At 35.6% G+C, this 23,224-nt stretch overlaps 1 protein-coding gene across 4 annotated transcripts in view; it reads right to left on the reverse strand.

The window, feature by feature from the left end:
* LOC109084089 (LARGE xylosyl- and glucuronyltransferase 2-like) overlaps positions 1–23,224 on the reverse strand; it is a 105,611-nt gene that overhangs the window by 36,570 nt on the left and 45,817 nt on the right. For all 4 annotated transcript variants that reach the window (XM_042774863.1, XM_042774861.1, XM_042774860.1 and 1 more), the window contains one exon: positions 1,541–1,639. The gene's annotated coding sequence lies outside the window, so the exon portion shown is untranslated. The remainder of the gene's footprint in view (positions 1–1,540; positions 1,640–23,224) is intronic.

Raw genomic sequence — 23,224 nt, forward strand, 5'->3', positions numbered from 1 at the left:
TGAAAAAGATATGCCTTAACATTGTGTTGTACAAAATTAGCAATTGGCAACTAAATCACTTACTAATAACTTGTAGGAACTACAAAATGGAACTACAAAATCAAACCAAACTGTGTACCGAAGCAAAGGTCCACTGTGATTTGCATATCTTCTATAAAACTTTAACAATCAGAAGAAATTTCCAGCTGAAATGAACACTAGCGGTAGTTAAACAGCAACAACTTTTGTTCTTTATCACACAAATTTTGATTACAGGGGCAGATTATTGATTAATAAAGGCATATTTTCATGAAGTTCCTTCCACAAGTACTGTGCTATCACCTCACAACACTTTTGTCATAGTGCATGATTTGTAAACTATTGCATTTTAATGTGCATCACATAACCAGCCCTGTATGTGTGCCTTTTCCAATCCGGTAAACTTGCTCAGCAGCGCACCTGGTACAGCATTGCACTTGGAATGCCATGATATGTGTGTGCGTTATAAAAAGTTGGCACAGTCATGTTTATCTGTTTTGAAGAGTTGGCACAGTCATGTTTATCTGTTTTGAAGAAAATTGAACATGCTTTTACATTTTTTTTGGAGAGTTTTGAACTTGTTAAATTTACATTTTACTTGCTGGAAGGTTCGCTTTTGAATTTCATTTTTTAATGGTGTTTTTATTTTTTGAATGAAATTTAACATGCTTTTAGAAACGCAATAGACACTGCCTCGCCCCAATTCGGGCACCGCCTCGGCAAGGGCTCCGCCTATTTTTTTTATGAGCACCTGGGTTCAGGAACGGCCTTCAGGGAAGGCCATTGCCTCACGCTCAGTGAACGCATCGGTGGCCACCAAAACAGACATAAAAAACAATTTGACCGCCCTCTGTAATAACCGCTCGGGTCGGCACAACCGCACACGGGCACCAGCCTTATTACCTTTGGGACAACCTTCACAGGTGCCACGGCCGTAATAAGCAAGATGGAGACTTGTTATTCAATGTTGCATTTCTTTTTTTGATAGAATGAGAGACTTGCTGATCTTATTATCTTTTTTGTGATTGTGAAAATGGCAGTGATGGTCTGGTTGTTATTGCATTTCTGTGATTGACACAATGACACCAATCCCATTGTCACTACGACAAAAATATATATCTAATAATAAAAAAATAATACTACAAAAATACTACAAAAAATTCCTGGCCTGAATTTTTTTCAGTCACACTTTATTTTAAGGTCCAAATCTTGCTATTAACAAACCATTAACTATGACATTTGCCTCAATAGACTTCTAATTTGCCCATGTAATCATGTAAATTGTCCAGTAATCTTTGGCTGTGCCTCAAAAGGTGGGGTCAAAGTTTAAGTATTTGAACTTCATAATGCTTGACCTGCGCACAACATGATGCTTCACTAGATATAATTGAAACAATCTATGAGAATATAATTGAAACAATATGTGTTAAGAGTAATTTTTCAGATTAAAAAAAATAAGGTGGGGTCAAAGAATAATATTTCAGATTAAAAAAAATAAAATAAACCTCCACTGATGACTCACCAGAATGTGTCCTAGAAGCTCTTTGAAGCAGAGGAGATGTGTTTGCTGACCCAGACTGAGTAATCACTGGAAAACCTTTACATTCAACCTTTCTGAAACCTGTAACAGAAGGTAATAAACACTGTTAGACAGATTTTCAACCTTATATGCCACATATGGAATATGGAACTTCTGTTGTACTTTAAATATTACATAAAACGAGGCTACAATGAAACCCGGGTGCAAAGGTGAACTCAATGTATCCACTCCCGCACACGCATACGGTGCATTTGAAAAACGAATCTTTTGGAGCCTAAAAAATGGGACACAAATCAAGAGATACATTTCAAGCACTTAAAGATGCTCTATTAAAGCACCTCAGTTTGTTTGGAGGCAACATTTGCAGTACAATTATTGATATTGATTGAGGTTGACTTAAATAAAGGTCAAACCCAGGACCGTGCTGAACAAATCATGAGTTGATACAGCATCTGTGCTCTGCGGGAGTTGTCCTTTCAGCACGTAGCTCTGACTCACAGGTTTGTTTGGCAGTAAATTAAACGTGCTTTATCTCTCACTGTTTCTCTCTATACAGAGACATATTGTGTCCTCCTACCTACAACAAGAGCCTGTTGAACTGAGGATAGCACATCTCAGAGCTCCAGCTGAGAAAGTGTGATCAGCGTGCAGGCCAGAGACTGTATAAGAAAGAGGAGATGGACCACTTGCATAAAAATAAAAGGGGGTTTTGTAGTGCTCAGTATGGCAGCTGTAGGAATGTTGGTCTAGGCTGGTTAGAGCTGGTCTGGTGTTAACCTATCCTAACAATGCTATTTACCAGCAAAGCTTGGTCAGCTGACCTGCATTGTCATTTTGATGAAGCAGGCTGACCAAGGAAGTCTCGCTGGTTAAGCTAAGCTGATTAATACACAAAATACAATTTGAAGAATGTTTTGTTCATGCAATGAAAGCCAATGAGGCTCGGTGTTGTTTGGTGCTACAAAATATCTTTTTGTATTTCTTTTTGGAACTGATTGGTTGTAGGCCTCATTGTCAGCTTGCTTTCTTTCAATTAGCACAGGTTTTGTGTCTTTTTTTTCCTCTTTGAAACTGATTGATAATAGGCCTAAAAGATGTGTTTTTGAATGAACATTTTATTATTCACAAATAATAAATGCTTTTTTCACTCAAAAGGCTTAGATCATTGAGCCTTTTAATAATCAATCTGCCTTAAAAACCTTAGCTAATTGAAAAAATCAAGTTTACAAAAAATGTAATCCAATATTTGGTAAAAATATAACATGATAAGAAATTTAAGGTGGTAAAAAAGTACAAAAACATCAATGTTTGGGTTAAGTTATATACTTTTTGTGAGTAAAGTCAGGAACACAACATGAGGGTTAATTTATATTGGAACTGGAAATAACATGCAATCAAGTGTGAAAACAGCACAATCAGTTTATATTTCCATATATTCATTTTAATAATATTATTTACATAATATTCCAAGTACTCTTTTTAAAAGCATGCAAATTGTAGTTCTTTTTCACAATTGTTATAGCACTGACCAATGTGGCATGTTTAGACACCAAATGCTACAGCATAAAAACATAGGGCTGAACATAATGTCTACAGTATATCAACAGACGAATGGTCTTCAGTCCAGGAATGCTATGAGAACGGAATATCTGACATTCTGAATCTGGGTCTGTGAAACACACATCACATGAAAAAAAAAAATTCCAAGATTCTGATCACAGAACAAGGTTCTGAGGGAGGGACGTGACAGTCTGTGGCCTGTGATGCTTTTATGCAGTCTGTGGGGTTATTCTAAGTCCTTTGTGGCTCTTAATTGCAGTGCTGTCACTCTAGTTTGTGTCCAAACAGCATAATAAGGGGTCATTACGAGACTAGAATGGAAAATAATGGAAGAGTCATTAAAGCCTGGGGGAAGCGATATCTCTCCACAGTGTGGGGGGACATCTATCGGTGTAGAAAATATAATTTAATATAGGGCTGAGCAAGTCAGTTAGCCAGCAGGAGGCGCTGCGAGAGCGGTAGAACCATAGCCTGTATAAAAACTGGGTAGACCCAGCGGTTTCTCCAGGAACGGCTGTAATCAAATCAGCTCCGCTCATGAACGCTTCTTTATCAGATAAAATGAAAATGGTATCGAAACTTTTCTGAAGACAGTCTAATTCCGTAAGAGATACATTTATATAAAACACCCGCGCCATGTTATGATTTTAAAATGTGCAGTGCTCATGTTTATTCAACGAAGTCAAACGTCAAAAATAATTCAATGTATGGGAAACACCTGTAATGTATCGAAATACAGGAAATGTGTTTAAAAATAATATCACCGTTATTGAAAAAAAATTTGAGTGGGCCATTTATTATTATTATTTTTTTTAATCAAAATTCTGTACAGTAAAACAGAAATATTGTGAAATATTATGACAATTTAAAATACCTTTTTTTATTTTTTTTTATTTTAATTTTTAAAGAGCTTTATGGCCAAGTATGCTTACACATACAAGGAATTTGTTTTAGTGACATAAGCTTCCAGTACACAGAGACAACAACAACAGACTAAAATTTTAAATTAATATTTTGTTTTAAAAACAACAACAAAAAAAAAACAAACAAAAAAAAACAATTGCAATTAAATAAATTGTATAAACAGTTGTGCTATAGATGATAATGGAATAGAATTGAGTAAGATGCAGGGATGTACTAGGATGGTGGAGTAACAAATAAATATAAGGATATTGCACATTTTTATTGTATAAGTTTTATTGCATTATTTTTATTATTTTAATATAATTTAAAATCTAAATTATTCCTGTGACCGCAAAGCTGAATTTTCAGCATAATTACTACAATCTTCAGTGTCACATGATCATTCAGAAATCATTCTAATGTGCTGATTGTTGGCGATTTTAATATCCATGTAGATAATGAAAAAGATGCATTGGGATCAGCATTTTTAGACATTCTAAACTCTATTGGGGTTAAACAACACACATCAGGACCTACTCATTGTCATTTAATACTATCACATGGAATTGATGTTAATGGCATTGAAATTCTGCAGCAGAGCAATGATATCTCAGATCATTATCTAGTCTCATGTATACTCCATTTAGCTAAAGCTGCAAATTCAACTCCTTGATACAAATATGGTAGAACCATCACTTCTACAACAAAAGACTGCTTTGTAAATAATCTTCCAGATTTGTCTCAAATCCTCAGCATATCCAATAGCTCAGAAAAACTTGATGGTGTAACAGAAACTATTGACTCTCTTTTTTCTAGATGTTTAGTTTTGATATGTCTTTATGTTTATGCTTGATTAAGGTTAAGGAGTGTGGTACACCGCAGTATAACAAGTACACTCATGACCTAAAGAGAGAAACCCAGAAAATGGAGCGCAGCTGGAAGAAAACAAAACTAGAGGTATTTCATATTACATGGAGAGAAAGTACTACTATATAAAGGAAACTTTAAAAACAGCTACATCTTCTTACTTTTAGTCTCTATTAGAAGAAACCAAACACAACCCCAGGTATTTATTCAATACAGTGGCTAAATTAACAAAACAAAGCATCAACAGGTGCAGACATTTCCCAACAGCACAGCAGTAATGACTTTATGAACTACTTTACTACCAAGATTGATACTATTAGAGATAAAATTAAAACCATGCAGCCATCAGCTACAGTATTGCATCAGACAGTGCACTACAGATTCCCAGAGGAACAATTTCACTCATTCTCTCCTATAGGACAGTAATAATTGTATATTTTATTATATTACATCTAAACCAACAACATGAATGTTAGATACTATACTTCCAGAAGTCATATATCCTCTTCTGAATATCAGTAATTCATCGTTGTCATTAGGATATGTTCCAAAACTTTATAAACATTTAAAAACCACAACTTGATCCTGGAGAATTGGTTTATTAAAGACTAATCTCAAATCTCCCTTTTCTGTCAAAGATACTAGAAAAGGTAGTCTCCTCACAACTATTCCCTTTCTTTGGGAAATTGGGAAAAATGTTATGTGTTTGGATTTAGGATTTAGTTTTATTATTGTAATGGTATGGATATGGTTAGCGTAAGAGTTGAAATTGTCTTTTCTTTTGTCATCTGGTTGTGGTTTTCTATTAGTAATACTGGATCTTAGCGCTGTGTTTGACACTATCGACCACAACATTCTTTTGAATAGACTAGAAAATTATGTTGGCATTAGTGGAATTGATTTGACATGGTTCAAATCATACTTACCTGACCGTCATCAGTTTGTAGCAGAGAATGAAGAAGTATCATATTGTTCACAAGTGCAGTATGGAGTACCACAAGGCTCAGTACTAGGACCGTTGCTTTTCATGCTTCACATGCTACCCTTGGGAGATATCATCAGGAAACATGGTGTTAGCTTTCACTATTATGTTGATGATACTCAGCTCTATATTTCTTCTTGGCCTGATGAAACATACCAGTTTGCAAAACTAACAGAATGTATAGCTGATATAAAAAAATAAATAAATAAAATAAATGGATGACTAGTAATTTCCTATGGCTAAATTCTGAAAAAATAATGAGGTGTTAATTATCGGACCAAAATCCTCTGCATGTAATCTAGAACACTGTCTAACATTTGATGGCTGTGCAGTGAATTCTTCGTCATCATTTAGGAACCTAGGTGTGCTATTTGAAAGCAACCTTTCCTTTAAAAGTCCTTTAGTTTCCATACTCTGGAACAATCTACCTAGTATTGTTCGGAAGGCAGTTTAAACCTAGATTAAAGACCCATCTTTAACCCTTTAACCTGGCATACACATAACACACAATCACTTTTCTATAATTCAAATCCATTAAAGGATTGTTAGGCTGCATTAATTAGGTCAACCTGAACCAGGAACATTTGAAATTTTACCATATGTACTTGTTTAATTGTTAGAAGAATGGCATCTATGCTAATATTAGTCTGTTTTATTCTTATTCCAAGGTCACATGGCCACCTATATCCAGTCCATATCTAGATCAGATGGTCACTGCAGTCACCTGGATCCAGTCCGTATCCAGTCCAGATGGTGGATCAGCACCTAGAGATGACCTCTACAGCCCTGAATGTCAGCGGAGACCGTGTCAGCTAGATGAACCCTAGAGACAGATCCCCTGTGGAGACTTCGTCAGCCATCAGCTCAAGACCATGAGAACCAGATGAGTCCTCTGCTCAATTTGATGTGTATTGCAGCCTGGAATCAAACCACACCATGCTGGTTTCATCTGGCCAGAGACGAACTGGAGCCTGGTTTCTCCCATGTTTTGTTTTTTCAATTTCTGTCACAGATGGAATTTTGGTTCCTTGCCAATGTCACCTTTGGTTTGCCTAGTTGGGGACACAGTTTCTGGCATTATTGTTGACTTGACTGCACAGATACTATTGGAAGAGAACTGAAATAAGCTGGACGATGACATCACTGAATCAACAATGAACTGACTTTTCATTGTTAAATTGATTTTTTTTTATTTTCAATTAATTTTTTTGAGCACGTTTTTTTTGTTTTGTTTTGTAATGTTAATTTTACTTTCTGTATTGTATAAAGCACTATATAAATAAAGGTGATGACTTAGCTTGATTTGCTGCTCAAGAAACATGTATAATTATTATCAGTGTTGAAAACAGATGTGCAGCTTTGTAATTTTCTTTTACTGTCAGTTTTGATCAATTGAATGCATCCTTGCTGAAATAATAAAGTATTAATTTCTTAAAAAAAAAAAAAAAAAAAACTTTTTGACTTGTATAGTGCATACAGTTAAAGGCAGACAAAGTAAAAGGAAAAACACAAATAGGGAGACAATTTCATTCGTTGCTCTGGAGAACATTTCCAGGTATGCAAACAGTGGCATGCCGGGGTCAAATCTCCAGTCATCGGCATGAACAAAGCAGTCAATAATCCAATCAAAAGGCCTGATTATGTTAGTGACCTGCCATAATTGCTCCTATCCATCAAATCAATCTTCAGTCAATCAAAGGGTTGCCATGGCAAATGGAACTCAAGCAGCTGGGGAGAAGGTCTCCATCTCATAATCAAACACACATCAGTGTGTGTGTGTGTGTTGGTTGTGTGTGTCCTGTGTGGTGTAGTGCTTAGTGTGTAAGAACTAGCGGTGTGTCGTGTGTGTGTGTTTGACTGCTGATGTGGCACGCCTGGTGTGAGTGATGTTGTGTGAGTGGCCACAAGCTTCTGTCCCATATTATTGCCAACAACACATGCTCTCAATCCCAAGAACATTCTCAGTGTGGAATACTATTTCAGGATGGCATTTGCGAACTTGGTAACATAGAATAGGGTAGAGGCGTCCTACGGAGGTCAGGAGAAACACCAAGGAGCTACTCTGCAGTAAGAGTCAACCGTCCCGCATACCCAGCCTAAGTAAATCATAGCTGCGGAAACAACTATAAGCTACCCTGCCACTAAGCTAACTAAATAGCTGGGAACTACAAAAACTTCTTGGTTCTTCAGGGCTTTTCCTCACTGGAGAGATTTTTTCTAGGACATAATTATATTGCCTAGAGTTGTTTTTGTTAGGCTCCATAATAATGATGAATAAGGATGTTTTCACACTTGGTTCGCTTGCCTGGTCCGAACCCGAGTTCGATTGCTCCCCACTCCCCCTGCCCCATGGGGACTGCCCGTCGTTTTAGTTGTTTATTTGAGAGGGTCATCAACCCTCCCCTGTAGCAGCTGTTTATCCCGTTGCTTAGTCAAGGGCGACGCAACGGGGAGGGGGGGGGTAGGGAGAAAGGCTTATGGGCACTCGGCAAATGCATAACATTGCCCTCTGAATTTTTACATATTTACGTTTTTGAACCGTTCGTTTTGTTTACAAAGCTTCGGTATATAACGGCACTGACATCTGTTATACGAATGTACTGCTGTTGTTCTAATGTACTACACTGTCCAGAAATTAGAAATACAGCTCTCTGTTTGCAGCGCGTCAGTTACACTTGTCAGGAAATGTACTGCAACTGAAACACACACAAACACACATTTTAATTAAATAATATGTTATTAATAGTGGTTCACTTCCGTGATTTGGTACGATTGCATTCACATCAGCAGCGAACCGTACTGGAGTTCACATGAACCGTACCCCAGACCACCCTTTTTAAGCAGACTTGGGTACGGTTCGTGGGTGAGCACCCGAGTTCAGAAGACAGCATTCCCATCATCCAAACGGACCGAACTCTGACGTCAGTCGAACCCGGGTGCGCACCAAAAGTGCTAGTGTGAAAGCACCCTAAGAAACCTTCACAAAGAAACCAATCTTTAAGTGTATGTAAATGGCCTTTAATTTCTTTAATATATTATCTACTTAAAAGTATCTTAAAAGTATCTCTATAAGAAGTATCTCTATTACTTCTAAGATTTGAAGTACACTACAAATTTACATTCAATACAATTAAGCGCAATTCTTTTTCACAAGGGTTAATATACCTACCAATAACTTCTATTCAATACCATTGTGATCCTTCTAGCCATTTTTAAAGAACAAATCCTGTTTAAACAGACCCTCAAAAGGCAGTTGCTTACAGTATGTACTGTAGGTAGACAGCAATGACTCTTGCTAAGATTTTATAACAGAACTATAATATTCAGATTATAAATGAGTAATAATGATTGTGAGGTAATTACAACATTGAACACAAACATGAACACCCCTCACGTTTCTCTGAATCAGCCCCTGCTATTTGCAGCTGCGATGAAAGAAAAATGCCTGAAAAGAAAAAAAAATGCTCCAGTGAATAATGCTAAACAACAAATGACAGCCCCGGCCTTCAAGTAGAACAATACCATTATTAGATAACGGGCTGTTCTCGTTTCAGGACTGACCCTCGGGTTAATGAACGTATCTGCATCGCTTTATGCACCATTACATGGCTTTATCTTCCCACGGCACAAATGCGATTCATGACAAAACTCAATGAAGAGATGTGCCAAAACAACAGTCTACACCAGCCCTGAAATGACTGTCATGACTTTATTCTGCAAGGCATGAAAAATACTGAGGAAATAATGAAGTTCAGCAGTGTAAAATGTACAACTGAGCTTGGGGGTAAGCAGCAGTTTTTTGCCTTTTTGTCAAGAACTTTGTGCAATTATTATGGAATATCGTCATCAATGAAACCTTCTGAACATGTTTGAAGTGGAATGAACATGAGCTATCCCCTATATTTTCCTTTTGAAATAACATCACAAGCAGGTGAAGGTGACATTGCTCTGTGTGAAACTCAGTTCTCAAGAACAGTATAGAGAATATACATTTTCTGTAATTAAAAACTATTTTTAATCCTGATTTTTGTCCAAAAACACCTTGCTGTGCTTTGATAATGGAAAATATACATATATTTGAGCTGTAAAATCTGATTGCACAAGGCACCTTCAATGCTGGTATAAAATAGCTGATATACACACATCGGTGATCAGTTGAATTTTGTATTAGTGCGCTCTGTTGATCCCTGATCAGTGGTTTCTATTGATTTACTTGGAGGAAATATATTTTTTTTGTTGTTGTTGTTGGCTATTCGTTAATACTTTATTTTAAGGACCTATTCTCACTATTAACTAGTTGATTATTAGCATGCATATTACCAGCATATTGGCTGCTTATAAGTACTTATAGAGCACATATCAATGCCTTGTTCTGCATGACTTTATTCTAGATCCTTTAATCCGACCCCATACCCAAATTTAACAACTACCTTATTAACTATTAATAAGCAGCAAATTAGGCATTTATTGAGGGAAAAGTCGTAGTTAAAATGGAATTAGTGTTCCCTATTCTAAAATGTTACAGATTATTTATATTAATAAATGTAATTATTTATTGAATGTTGGCGTATTTTAAAAATGCAGTCTACTTGGGGGGAAAAAATCAATTGTATTAACACTATAGAATACTAAAACTGGGATTTAGGAAACAAAGATGTGATTTTAATTGAATTTGAAAAGAGGCCAGCTCTCGTACACAGCTATTTTGTATTGAAGGACTCACATTCTGGTGGAGTAAAAGGAGATGCAATGACAAACTACGTTTACATGCACTCAAATAAATCGTTTATAATTGCATTGATGAGCTTGACCTGAATTCAATTTCAAATTAAAATGAAATGGTGCAGACCTGAAATTATCCGATCATCAGAAAAAAAATATGCATGCATGCAAACGCTTGAATCTGGCTAATTATTATTATTATATTAATTAGATTAAAAAATTCCTTGCACACTTGCAATGTGCCATGACACATACATTTACATATATTTTCATCATTACATCATATGGACACGTGTTTTTTTTTTTTTTTTTCACATCATACTTATGTCTCACATCTTACAAACTGGTTAGAAGATTAGACTTAATATTTACCTTTTCTTTTTTTTTCTTTTTTTTGCTAAAAAGACTGGTAACACTTATTGTAGGTTCTCTTAACTAGTTTCTTATTAGCATGCATATGACTAGAATATTAGCCATTTATTAGTACTAATCAAGCTCATATTTATGCCTTATTCTACATGACCTTATTCTACATCCCTAATCCTACCCAATACCTAAACTTAACAACTACCTTACTAACTATTAAAAATCAGCAAATTAGGAATTTATTGAAGGAAAAGTCATAGTTATTAGTGAATAAGTGGCTTTATTTTTATATATGTCATCAAAGCAAAAATGACAATTATGCTCACGGTACAGTAAATTACTCTAGTTAACACATCGACTGGGCACTGAGCATGCACTGAAGTTTTGTTCATAATATATATAATGCATTTGTAAATGAATATTTAAATTGGATTACAATGTTTAAGGTAGCCTACATATAAACATTGAGAATCTCGGGCTGGATTCATTCCGGTTGACGACAGTACACCTACCTAATGGCACAATATTAGGTTACACTTAAATTTGATAATCCACTTAAGACATTTTATTGATTATAAGTAACTTTGCAACAACATGTCACCTAGATCTCATTAGACTATCAGTAGACTGTTAGGATAGGGTTGGTTTCAGGGTTTGGGTTAGTTGAATAAGTTGACGTACTTGTAAAGTTACTTCAGTAGAATGTCTATTGGAGGACCGTCAAAATATAGTGTTATCAGATATTAAGCAGACAGTCTACTAATAACCTAATGACTGCTAGTTGCACTGTAGTATACTCAGCAGAATCAGCCTAAAGTGGAATATCAAAATAAAGTCTCACCAAGAATTAAAGAGTGGACAACATCCAGTGGAACACTGGAGTGTTGCTAATGTTTCCTAAACTTTGTTTCAAATGTTTCTATAGACACAAGTAAGATATATAGTATACAAAAGTAAGCTTATAGAGCACTGTTGAAATTATTTTACTTTCTAGTGTTTTACAAGAAAATTATATTTCAGTATTTCTACTTAAAAAAGCCACTTTTGATTAAATGTGTTACTATTCATTTATTTGCTACTAATTATTAAGTAAAAATTGTTTTAAAGTTCCCCTATTATGCCATTTTGAATATTGCCTTTCATGCATTTAATGTAGCTGTATGTGAATGTGAACATTCTGATGTTTATGTTGTGATTGTGAAGTTGTAAGGTAGATAAGTTTACTTTTATTAAAGTTGTTTTATTCTGAAAGGAATAATCTGAACGTCATTAATTGGTATTCAGTTTTTGTGATAGCATTTCAGTTGTTGAACACATTTAAATAATGTCCACTTATTTTTTACATTGGCCAGCCGCAAACAACTTGATCCCACCCTCAAACACTGTAGCTTGTTCATGTGGTTAACATCATATTGAGAAGGCACTTTGTCCTACAGTACGAAAGTAAATTTGTTTTATTTTCCCTTCAGAAAGATGAGGCTGCAAAGAATCAGTGGTTAAAATTTATTTTTTCCATTGTACCATAGAAGTACAGTACAATCTTTTGTGTGTGTGTGTTCCTGTCATTTTACTGACAACTGCTTCTCAAATTTTGGGGAGTTCAACGCAGGATTCATAAAATGCTTGCTCTTGAAAGATGTCTCAGTTTATTTGGACCAGCTGGCTCCACTAAATCACAACCTGTAAGTATGATAAATAATATAGGTTTATATTTTTTTCTATCCAGCGTTCAAAATACGGAACTATGTCAATGGTAGTATCGTTTCTGACACACGGAGTACTCAGTAGACCAATCACAACAGACTGTGCCATCTGACCAATCAAAGCAGAGCAGGCTCACAGAAAGGAGGGGTTTAGAGAAACTGAATCTTAGAACTGCTTTGAATGAATTGTTTGAGAATCGTTGGAAAACGGGGTGATATTAAATTCATATTTTGAGAAAACAAAAGTGTTTTTTGACCTTAAATGCATGTAAACCTATTGTAGGAGACACCAAAAACAATATTAGGAACCTTAAAATGGCATAATGGGGCACTTTAAAGTAAATCCAACACCAAATTGTTTTCAATGTGGTATAAAAGTAACATGGATAGCACAGCCCAAATCATTTGATATTGTAAGAATTTAATATAATATTTTTCTTCTTAAAATTTAGAGAAGATAAATACAAGATTACTGATGTCTTTTTCTCAATACAAATATCTGAGAAATAGAGACTCTTTGGCATCTGTTTATCTCATGCTGTCTAGGAGTGATATCACAAAGATCTTGTTAGCGATTCCCCTGCTCATAAAACCCACTTTAACTGGTAGCCAAAACAAACTATTGACCAAGTAATGACCAGATAATAACCAGCTTTGAGAAGCTATAAACAATATTCTATGCTCCAAAACAAATCTATCAGCAAAATTTTCTTTCCTTCAGACTTGAAAGAGATCTCTAGTAAATTAACTTTGCACAGAGTGGCAAAATGAACCAAAATAACTACATCAAAATGTTCCACATAAACGGCCGTAATAAAACCTAATCGGCACCTCTCAGCTTCCACACTTTGTCTAGCACTCCTCTCGCTCCACGTCACTGTGAGTTACAGTGATGAATGTTTGTTTCTCTCCAAATTTGAAGCCAAATGCAAGTGTCTCAGTCTGCTCAGTTCATTGTCAGCATTTTAGTCCCAATCCTGCAGAAATCATAATTGCCTCTCTCCCACTTTCTCTGCCACCCCACAGCTTTCAAATTCCCTCATACCTCCCGAGCTCAATTCCATCAGGTCCCAATGGCAAAATCAGATCAGTGCCCAATGGCCATTAGTTCCTCTCTTTAAAGAGATCTATGCAGTTGTGAAGGCTGCTTAGAGTTAATTACGCTGCCTGTCTGTGTTTAGCCTGTGGCCATACTGCACTCTGATGGGAACATTATTGAGTTTTATCGCTCTTTTAATAGAGAACCCCCTGACCTCTCGCTTCACATTCATTCAGACCATAGGTAGGGCTGTAAACCCCCCTCCAAAACCATAACGCCTCACGACCGACTTCTGCCCCAAACCGATAAGAAGCAGTAACAAAAGACATTGATTTGGCACATAAGGATTAAAAAACCAAAAGGCACCATCATCCATCCAGAGTCGATGCAGTTTTATGGCACAGTACTAAAACTCAAATGGATGCATAGTGCTGGGAGGTTGAATAAAGTTCACTGTGCCGTTAAGGCATTAAACAGTGACAGCTGAGGTGTGTCTGTGAATGTAGAGGTCAGTATCTGCTGTGTTATTCTGAATTCTAATAGTCATACAACAGATAACTCGGGTAACTGTCGCTCAGGTTGCCTTATTGACTGTTTCTCGGCTTTAAATGAAAGTAAATCTGTAGGACTTTGTGAATGAATCCGATTTAGACAATGAAAATCCCAGTGGACTAAAGCTCACTGAAGTAGCAGGAGCATCTAAATCCTGGAGGTAGATAAAAACCCTCCAAATTTCAGCAACCAGACAGACGGCTTCAAAGGAAAGCACACAAACATACAGAACAGACCCCCCCCCCCCCCCCAAAAAAAAAAAACAATTTCCCTTCCGTCCAAAACACACCCCCAGCCCTGCTCCCAAAGGGCTAGGCAAAATGGAAAAGGAATAATTTAGAACAAGAAATAAATAGTGTCACAAACACATGCACACCAGCACATTAAGCTTTTTACCTGCTAAGAGGTTGATTGACGTGTATGAGGGTCTTTATGTTATAGCTGAAACAGACCTCTGGCCTCTTAAGTACTGCCACACATACAAATCGTTTCCTACCAAACTTCTCCTATTTTTGCATTCAGTATGTATACTGTGCACAGAATGGAAATTCTGGGAAATGTTGTAAAATGCATTCTGCTTCGAGAGTATCTGCAGAATTTAACTCAAATGTAGGACTTTTTACAACCTTTTTTAAGGATGTAAATACCGTATGTCCATGCAGAACAAAGCCATACAATCACAAAATAAATCATGTAACTCACATTTTTTTTTACTTAATTAAACAGCCTGGGGACATTAATTCAACTGTAAAATAGGATCACTGCACATATAAAATACTCAATCAGGGTTTCTGCAGGTTTTATGTAGGTAGATGTAAGAATTTTTAAGACCTTTTTAAGAGCAAGTACAAATAATTTAAGGACCAAATTGAAAGGAACACAAAAGGTCAATATTTTCTATAAATGTAAATGTCTAGGGAGCACAAAATGCATTGTATTAGCAAATTATTATTAATAATAATAATAATAATTCTTAACTAGAATATGGAAATAACTTTTGCTGTACAGTACCTTCTACACAAACTGTAAAAAGTAATGTTCATTATTTTCAGTATTTGTTTTCCAGTGCAGATGTCTTACCTCAACAACACTGTTGAGAAATATATATACAGTATAGAGAGATAATTGATTTATGTAATAATTTATAAATGCATATGAATTAGAAGTTGATCATATAGGATTTTGTTGATATGATAATAATGTATTTAAAGAAGGAGAATAAAAAGACTACTGTGCAAATACTAGTAAAATCTAAAATCTATTAAATAACGCTCTAAGTCTTTCTTTACTGTGATGTAGTGGCACAAAGGGAACCTACAAGAGTTTACACTGAATTAAATATACAAAAGCATATAATATACAGAAAAAAAAGACGTTATGCACAATGTGGGACTTTTAATTATAAACAAGCCCAAAATACACTATATACAAAATACTTGTAATATCAATGCTTCACTACTTCCAGCTACTCAATCAAAAAGATGAGGGTAATAAAATATGCATTCTTATAACCATCTATTACATATAAGCTCCATCAAGTAATCACTGCCATGATTCATCAGAAGTAGATCATAAGCAATCGATTAGTATAAATGTGTGGTATTTATTATTTGTGAACTACTCTGAAACTACAAACCTCTAGAATGCACAACAGTGTTTTAACTTTTTTTTTTTTTTTTTTTTTTTTTTTTTAAATAAGGCCATATATTCCTGTGGCCTGGTTTCACAGCATGACCCTGTTTCACAGCCATTTAAAAAATAGTAAACAGTAGAGTTTGTGAGTTCGACTCAGGAGTGTGATCTCCCGTGGACGGGATGACGCAAGTCATCCGCAAACCCGCAAACAGCAGCGTACTTGATAACATCAGTCAGCTCGCCTTTGAAAAGTGGGTAGACCACACGCCCTCATTTCTCATCTCTCCTCCTCCTTTACTATTAAAACATTATTATTATTATTTATTGCATTTTTTTTGTGATTTTTTTGGTTCGACAACTATTACTTAATAATGAAATTTTACCTAAAAATACTTTTTTATGTATTTCTTTTTCTTTGATTCATTGCTCTTATTATAAAACTAGCCTAACATTTTTTTGTGATACCCTATGGACTTGTCTACTGTTGGATAAAATTTCCATTCATCAGAGCCCTTGTGTTAATTTATGTTTTTCCCTTTTGTTTCTTTTCTGTTCAAATAAAATAAGTAAACCCGCAAACAGCACCGTACATTGATATGGTTACATGTTAACAGTCATACCTTTTCGCCATTTTTGGCTACTTATACTCTTTTTCCAAATTCACTGTGATCTTTACAGAATAAAATGATAATAGATAACTATTTATTTAAAATGTTCCTGAAATTAAATTGTTGTAAAGCACTACACTGTAGAGTTTACCGTTTTTGCATTTATTACGCTACATTTATAAAATAATAGCCTTGAATAATACTTAAAACAATGATTAAATGTTATGCTGAACATTTACTTGGGTTCACTGTATATTTACAATAATGTGTATATATATATACACTGCCTCCTTTCGTTTTCATTTACATAATAATGAAGCAAAATATTACTTATCAAATTGCCTATTTTTATGAAACAAAATCATTATATCAATTGCCTCTTTTTATCTTCATTTTAACATATAGATAAGTTGAATAAAGACCAAAGATTACCTGTTAGATTTACCCAAAACAAATTATATTTTATGTTTAACCACTAAAAAGAGACATCAGAGCCCGCACCAAATGTCAGAAGGACTAGCCGAGTTGAGACTGCTCTCGGCGGATACATGAACACTGAGCTCCCGCTGATCGCATGAAGGCGAAACACATGTAAATAGGCACCATCTTTATAAATAAACAGCAGATTTGAGTTTTAAACAACTTCTTTCTCACCTGAAATACCTTTAAAACTACATTTCATGACACGATAACAGTAATATTTTGAAAATTATCCGAATAAATTGTGGTTGAAATCACAATGCTGCGTGGACTCAACCAATCAGCATGCTCAGCGCCCAAGTCCCACCCCCGAAAGTTCCGGACCTTTGAAAAAGTATTACCTTGCGAGCAGGGACTTTCTGAGGGTCATTTTTTTACCCAGAACTTTATTAAGATCCTGGTTCCTGCGGTGGAAACACACCGAGTACCAGCCCAAAGTCCCTAGTTCCTGGGTAAAGTTCCAGCGGTGGAAACGCGGCTTAGCATTCCATTTCCAAATATAGCTACACTCTTTTCCACTGCATTTTACAAACTGTCTGTTTATAAAGTAGATCCAGTATCCTTATATTTGTACACGTGTGAATGCAGTTTATAAACACAGCAACATCCTGTGCCACGGCTTTTACTAACAGCTAGTTTTTGAACACACATCACACCTCTCAGGGGAAAAGACAACAGGATGAATTATCAGGTAATGTTCCATTAACAGGCAAGTGCTACTAATGCAAATCCATAAACACAACTGCAATGAAAAACAAGCACAGCATGAGCGGGGCAACTGATTTATTTATTTTATTTTTTATTGGCTGATATTATGTTTGTATGACCATCATAACTGACCAAGTTGACACGTGATGCTGGTTGACAGGAAGTTTAAGATCCTCACATGTTTGTGTCACCCTGTATCTCTCTCTCTTTCTCTCACAGCAAAGCAACTGACCTTACTAAATCTTTAATAATATCTTCCCTTTTTACCCTCGTTTTCTTTCCTCCACCCACTCAGCTCATCAAACGAGTCCTTAGTCAGCAGTAAACCCCTAACTTCCAAGGATCTGGCCCAGTGTGATCCGTCACACAGTCTCCAGGCAGGAGAAGTAGCAGGGGAAGAGAGTCGGAGTTCAACTGGCAAGCAAAAGACCATGGGGGATTGTGGGTAAAAGTCCAGCCCTTCCAAACAGACCATTAGACAGACACATCACCACATAATGATTCTAAAGCTTAGGTAGAAGGGTAAGAGAGTAATGATTCTAAAGCTACTGTAAGATTATCAAACCTTACCCAGAAAAATACATAAAGCATTTTAAATATGTTAACTTGCAATTTCATCATTACAAATGCGAAAGTACAATATATTTATTCAAGTTTCAATAGAAATTACATTAAAGTATAATTTAGTTTACATTTAATGCTTATAAGTAAATTCAACAGTCCACTTTGACCATAATTCAGACACCAGAAGTAATTATGAATTTGTACATGAAGATTTACTTAAGTGGGCCAAAAAGCACTCTTAAGTTCAACTAAATGCATTTAATAAAAACTATAAAACTCTAATAGATGTCTATAATACATTTCATTTAATTGTAAATAACATGCAATTAAGTGTCCAAAAACATTACAGTTTGCACTTAAGGACACTCTTTTAAAGTATATTATTTCCAAAATTTATACTCTTTTACGCTAGTGTACTTGGATGAGATAGGATGAGAAAGATACAGACAGAGCTAGCCTGCTACAAATGTCATAAACCGTTCACACCTACAGCAGCTGATCAGGCACATTCCCAAGCACCTCCTACTTGAAATCAAACAACACAAGATTGTGATTGGCCTCACTTATAGGACTTATACTTCAAACAAAGTTTGTTTTCGTTCTTCGATTGGGGGCAAAAATAATTTTGAAAAGGTTGAGCGACGGTATACTGTTTTCGAACACTCCAACACCCCCGCACTGCTGGAGGCCGGGTGTAGATTAATGTAAACATGTGTCGAGATGCTCGTGCTTATGCCCTAAACGTAAAAACTATAAAATGAAGAAGTGTAGGCAATCTAGGTGTGAAATGGGCACCAATGGTCAGAATAGCGACGGTATACTGTTTTCGAACATTCCAACACCCCTGCACTGCTGGAGGCCAATGTAGATTAATATAAACGTGTCGAGACGCTTGCGTGTATGCCCTAAATGTAACAACTATAAAATGAAGAAGTGTAGGCAATCTAGGTGTGAAATGGGCACCAATGGTCAGAATATTATAGACAAAAGAATAATGATTAGCAGCAGTTCAGGTATCATGTTTGCAATACAAAAAAAAACATTCTATTTCCATAATCAGTCTTTTATGGAAAATGTGAATGGCTCATAATCTGAAAACTTTAGCATGCTGTGGAAAAAATATTGGAGCCAGTTTGTTACTTTATTTTATTAGTGTTCGTTTATTTTATTAAACTGGATAAAATGTTATACCTTTTTATATTTTATGTGGTGTCATGATTTACTTTTGATAAAAACAAAGGTTTATTATTGTTGTCGTTTTATTTCATTTATCTGGCTATATTAAATTCGCTTACTGAAAGAACTCAGCAGTATGGCGTAACAGTTATTTGAAACACATCTATTTGGTACTTGCTACCTTATATCTTTACTCTTTCCTATCATTCTTTTCATGGCTTTGGAAAACTTGTTAAAGGTTTTTTTTTTGGTTGCTTTTTTTGAAAATCTATGTGTTATCAGCACCAAGCCTTGTTGATTTTTTTTTATGGGTTTTATGTTTTTTCTGTGTATTTTTAGTGTGTGTGAGAGAGATATTACAGGTGTGGATATATTTGTGCCAGCTCAGCTATTCGACACATTGTATTTATGTTGCTAGTGACCAGGAGATGTTGTTCTCTTGACTGACCTCTGGTGAATGAGAAAAAACAAAAATCACACGTCAAAGAAGGTGGAGTTTCAGTACTCACCCACCGATTGTGCAACCACCACGGACCAATGGAAACTCAAAGGTGTTTAGGAGCCAAAACGAACGAAACGAACCACAGAAAGTTCGCTTTGGTCAGCTGTTTCGAACTGCCCAAACGAACTCAAATGAACTTCGTTTATTTATGAATTTGTTTTAAGTGTTGTTTTGTTAGTTATTTCTTCTATATCGTTATCGGGGCCTTAAGCCCCTTTCACATTGCATGTTGTTCCCGGAAAATTTACCGGATCGCCTTCTGTGTGAACGTTAACACGTCCCGGGTTGGGGACCTAGTAACATTGCTGGGTTCAGTCCCGGAACGAGCTCTGTGTGAACAAAATCCAGAACCAATGACGTAAAGTGTGTGTCGTAGTGATGGTGCACGTTATTGTGCGACTCTTTTACCAGGTGTTTTGAAGGCAGATCAACGTTCACAACGAAAGAATATGTGCAAATTGTAATGAAGCAGAGATCAGTTAGCTCCTCACTATCCTCGCTGAAGCTGAGATCATTTGTCAGCTTTAGTGAAAGTTAATGGCCTAGCAAATGACTCCAGGATCTTGAAGACCACCATACTTTAATAAAAACAAACAATGACCTTTGCCATTGCCCCTTTCATTCTCAGACTACATTCTCTGAAACTGAGTCCTGGACAAAAGGGAGGAATGATGGGATGATAAGCAGGGTTATGGAGGGCTTTTGTTGAACATAATGTTTGTCTACTCATCCTGGGCAAATGTGTCTGCAAATGTCTTCAGTGAAGAATTGTAGACAGTGTTGTATCAGTGTTAGACAAAAGCGAGTCAGACATGTTGTTCCGACAGGGACATGATGTTGCGTTCTTGTACAGCGAAGAAACAAATGTAGTTTGTGGTTACATATTTAATGTTTAGACGAATATGAATTTTTAATCCTGAACATCATTTCCTCTCTTTTTCCCAGATTGATCAAGGCCTCAGCACGTGCATTGGGCTGACATACAAAAACTCAAATATCTAAGAAAATAATTTTGCCACTGTGTGCATTGGGCTGACATACAAAAACTTAATTTTATAAGAATTTAGTTTTGGGAGTGTTGTTAAAAGAATAGCCCACACAAAATAAAAAAATCTGTCATCACATACTCAACTTCAAATTTCAAACCAGTATAAGTTTCTTGCATCTGTTGAGCACAAAAGAAGGTAGTTTGAAGAATGTTGGTATCCAAACAGTTGATGATAGCCATTGACTTGAATAGTATTTTTTCCCATACAATGTAAGCCAGTGGCTACTGTCAACTGTTACCAACATTCTCCAAAATATCTTTTTTTGTACTCAGAAGAAGAAGAAGAATACTTGAGTAAATGAGAATTTTCATATTTCTAGAAAACTGTACTTGTACTTTTAATGAAATAAAAGACCAAATATGTGTAAATAAAGAGAGCACACTTTCATGGCTATGTCTAACACACTTAAGTACACTTAAGCACACTTTCTAATAATGTCAAACTAAGCATTTTAAAGTACATTTTGAATCATGTTATAATAATCTTTTGTCACGCTTTAAATAAGTACACTTTTGTTGTGTTGACTAATGTACTAAAGCACATGCAAAGCACTTGATTATAATATTAACTGTAGTGTGTTATTTGACATTACATTTAAATATAATACATTTTAAATGTACTAAATTGCAGCTTCATCATTACAAATATTTAAATACATGATATACCAGTTTCAATAGAAATGACATTTAAGTATATTTTACTTTGCCATAAATGCTTGTCAGTGCATTTGACGGTACAATTTAACCATATTTCAAACGACAATAAAAGTAAATCACATACTTAAGTGGTTGCATTTAATATAAATAGCATTTAACATGAATGTAAATCATAATTCATTTTAATTTAATTGTAAATAAAATACAGTTAAGTGTCCTAAAACATTATGTTGAGTTTGCACTGAGGTACATTCTTTCATAGTATATTATTTCTGTAATAAGATCTCTTTTTAAAAGTATGCTAAAATGCACTTCTCTTCCACAAGAGCATCTAAGAACACACTGGCAAGGACAGTTAGTGCTAAACGCAGAACAAATGCTTTTAAAACCTTAAAAGCATTAGGCATCTGGATTCAATAAAGATTGATCATTTTTCAACATGTTCAATTTTGGTTATATGACATTTTATGTGAGCACATAAGACATCAAGAGTGCAATTGTAGCATATGTGCTTTTGACATGCATGGGTTACAGTGCATGCAAAAAAATCTGTATATTTCATTATGTATGACCCCACCGCTCCCTTATAATTTCCCATCAGCATTCACTATGCCAAGGAGGAAAAAGGCCAAAAAAAAATATATGTGCGAGGACGTTAAGTTGAGAATTTGTTACAAGACCATTCATTTTGTTTTCTTCTTCTATGTGAAAGCAGAAAATCAATTAAAAACAGCTTTTCTGGAATGCGTTAATACAGTGTTTCATGGGTGCTGACCCGCTAGTCATTAATGCTCTCGGTGTGTTTCTGTGTGTACATCGAAGCCGGATGTGAGCGGTTAAGCCAATCTTCATTCAGGGTCACTTGAGTTCTTCTCTCAACACTGTCTTGTATAACACTATTCAGTCTTTATTTTTATGTTGCAGCTGACATGAGCGTGGGTTTATACGTTACTGCATCTAAAACTCGGCACTTTTAAACACCATCAAATCTCCTTTTCTGTAACTGACCTCAGTGCTAAAAACAGCATTGTGGAGTCTTGCATTGCATAACTCATCTCACAACAAAGAGAGGCCTCTAGTGTTAGTGACGAGACCTGTGGCAAGGTTTTCCATTAAGACAGAGAGGTCACAGATATCTGTGTGTACCTGCGAGGCTAAGCTTATGATATATTAATCACTGTGTGTGACCACAGGCTGTAAAATTAGCACATACACACCCTTGGTTCTGTCAAATGAACTTTACACAAGTCATGTGTGACAAGTCAAAATGGGGCACATTTCAGGAAATGAAGCCTGTTTTAGGACCCTTTTGATGGAACAATTTTAGAACCTCGTGATTTGTTTTCTTGATTGTTTACCAACAAATTATCATTATTGTCTTGCTAAATAAATAAATAAAATGCTACATCTACATTTTCATTACTTTAAAACAGTAATGCAAATCATGTCCAGACATTTTATAGATTTTATATTACATAAATGTAATTAAACTCAGTGCAAAAAAAATACTACTATGATGTATGTTTACAACTATATTTTACTTTATAAATGCAGATATAAGATCTATCTATCTATCTATCTATCTATCTTGTCT

Source organism: Cyprinus carpio, chromosome A18, assembly GCF_018340385.1.
Source record: "Cyprinus carpio isolate SPL01 chromosome A18, ASM1834038v1, whole genome shotgun sequence".
Classification (NCBI taxonomy): Eukaryota; Metazoa; Chordata; class Actinopteri; order Cypriniformes; family Cyprinidae; genus Cyprinus; species Cyprinus carpio.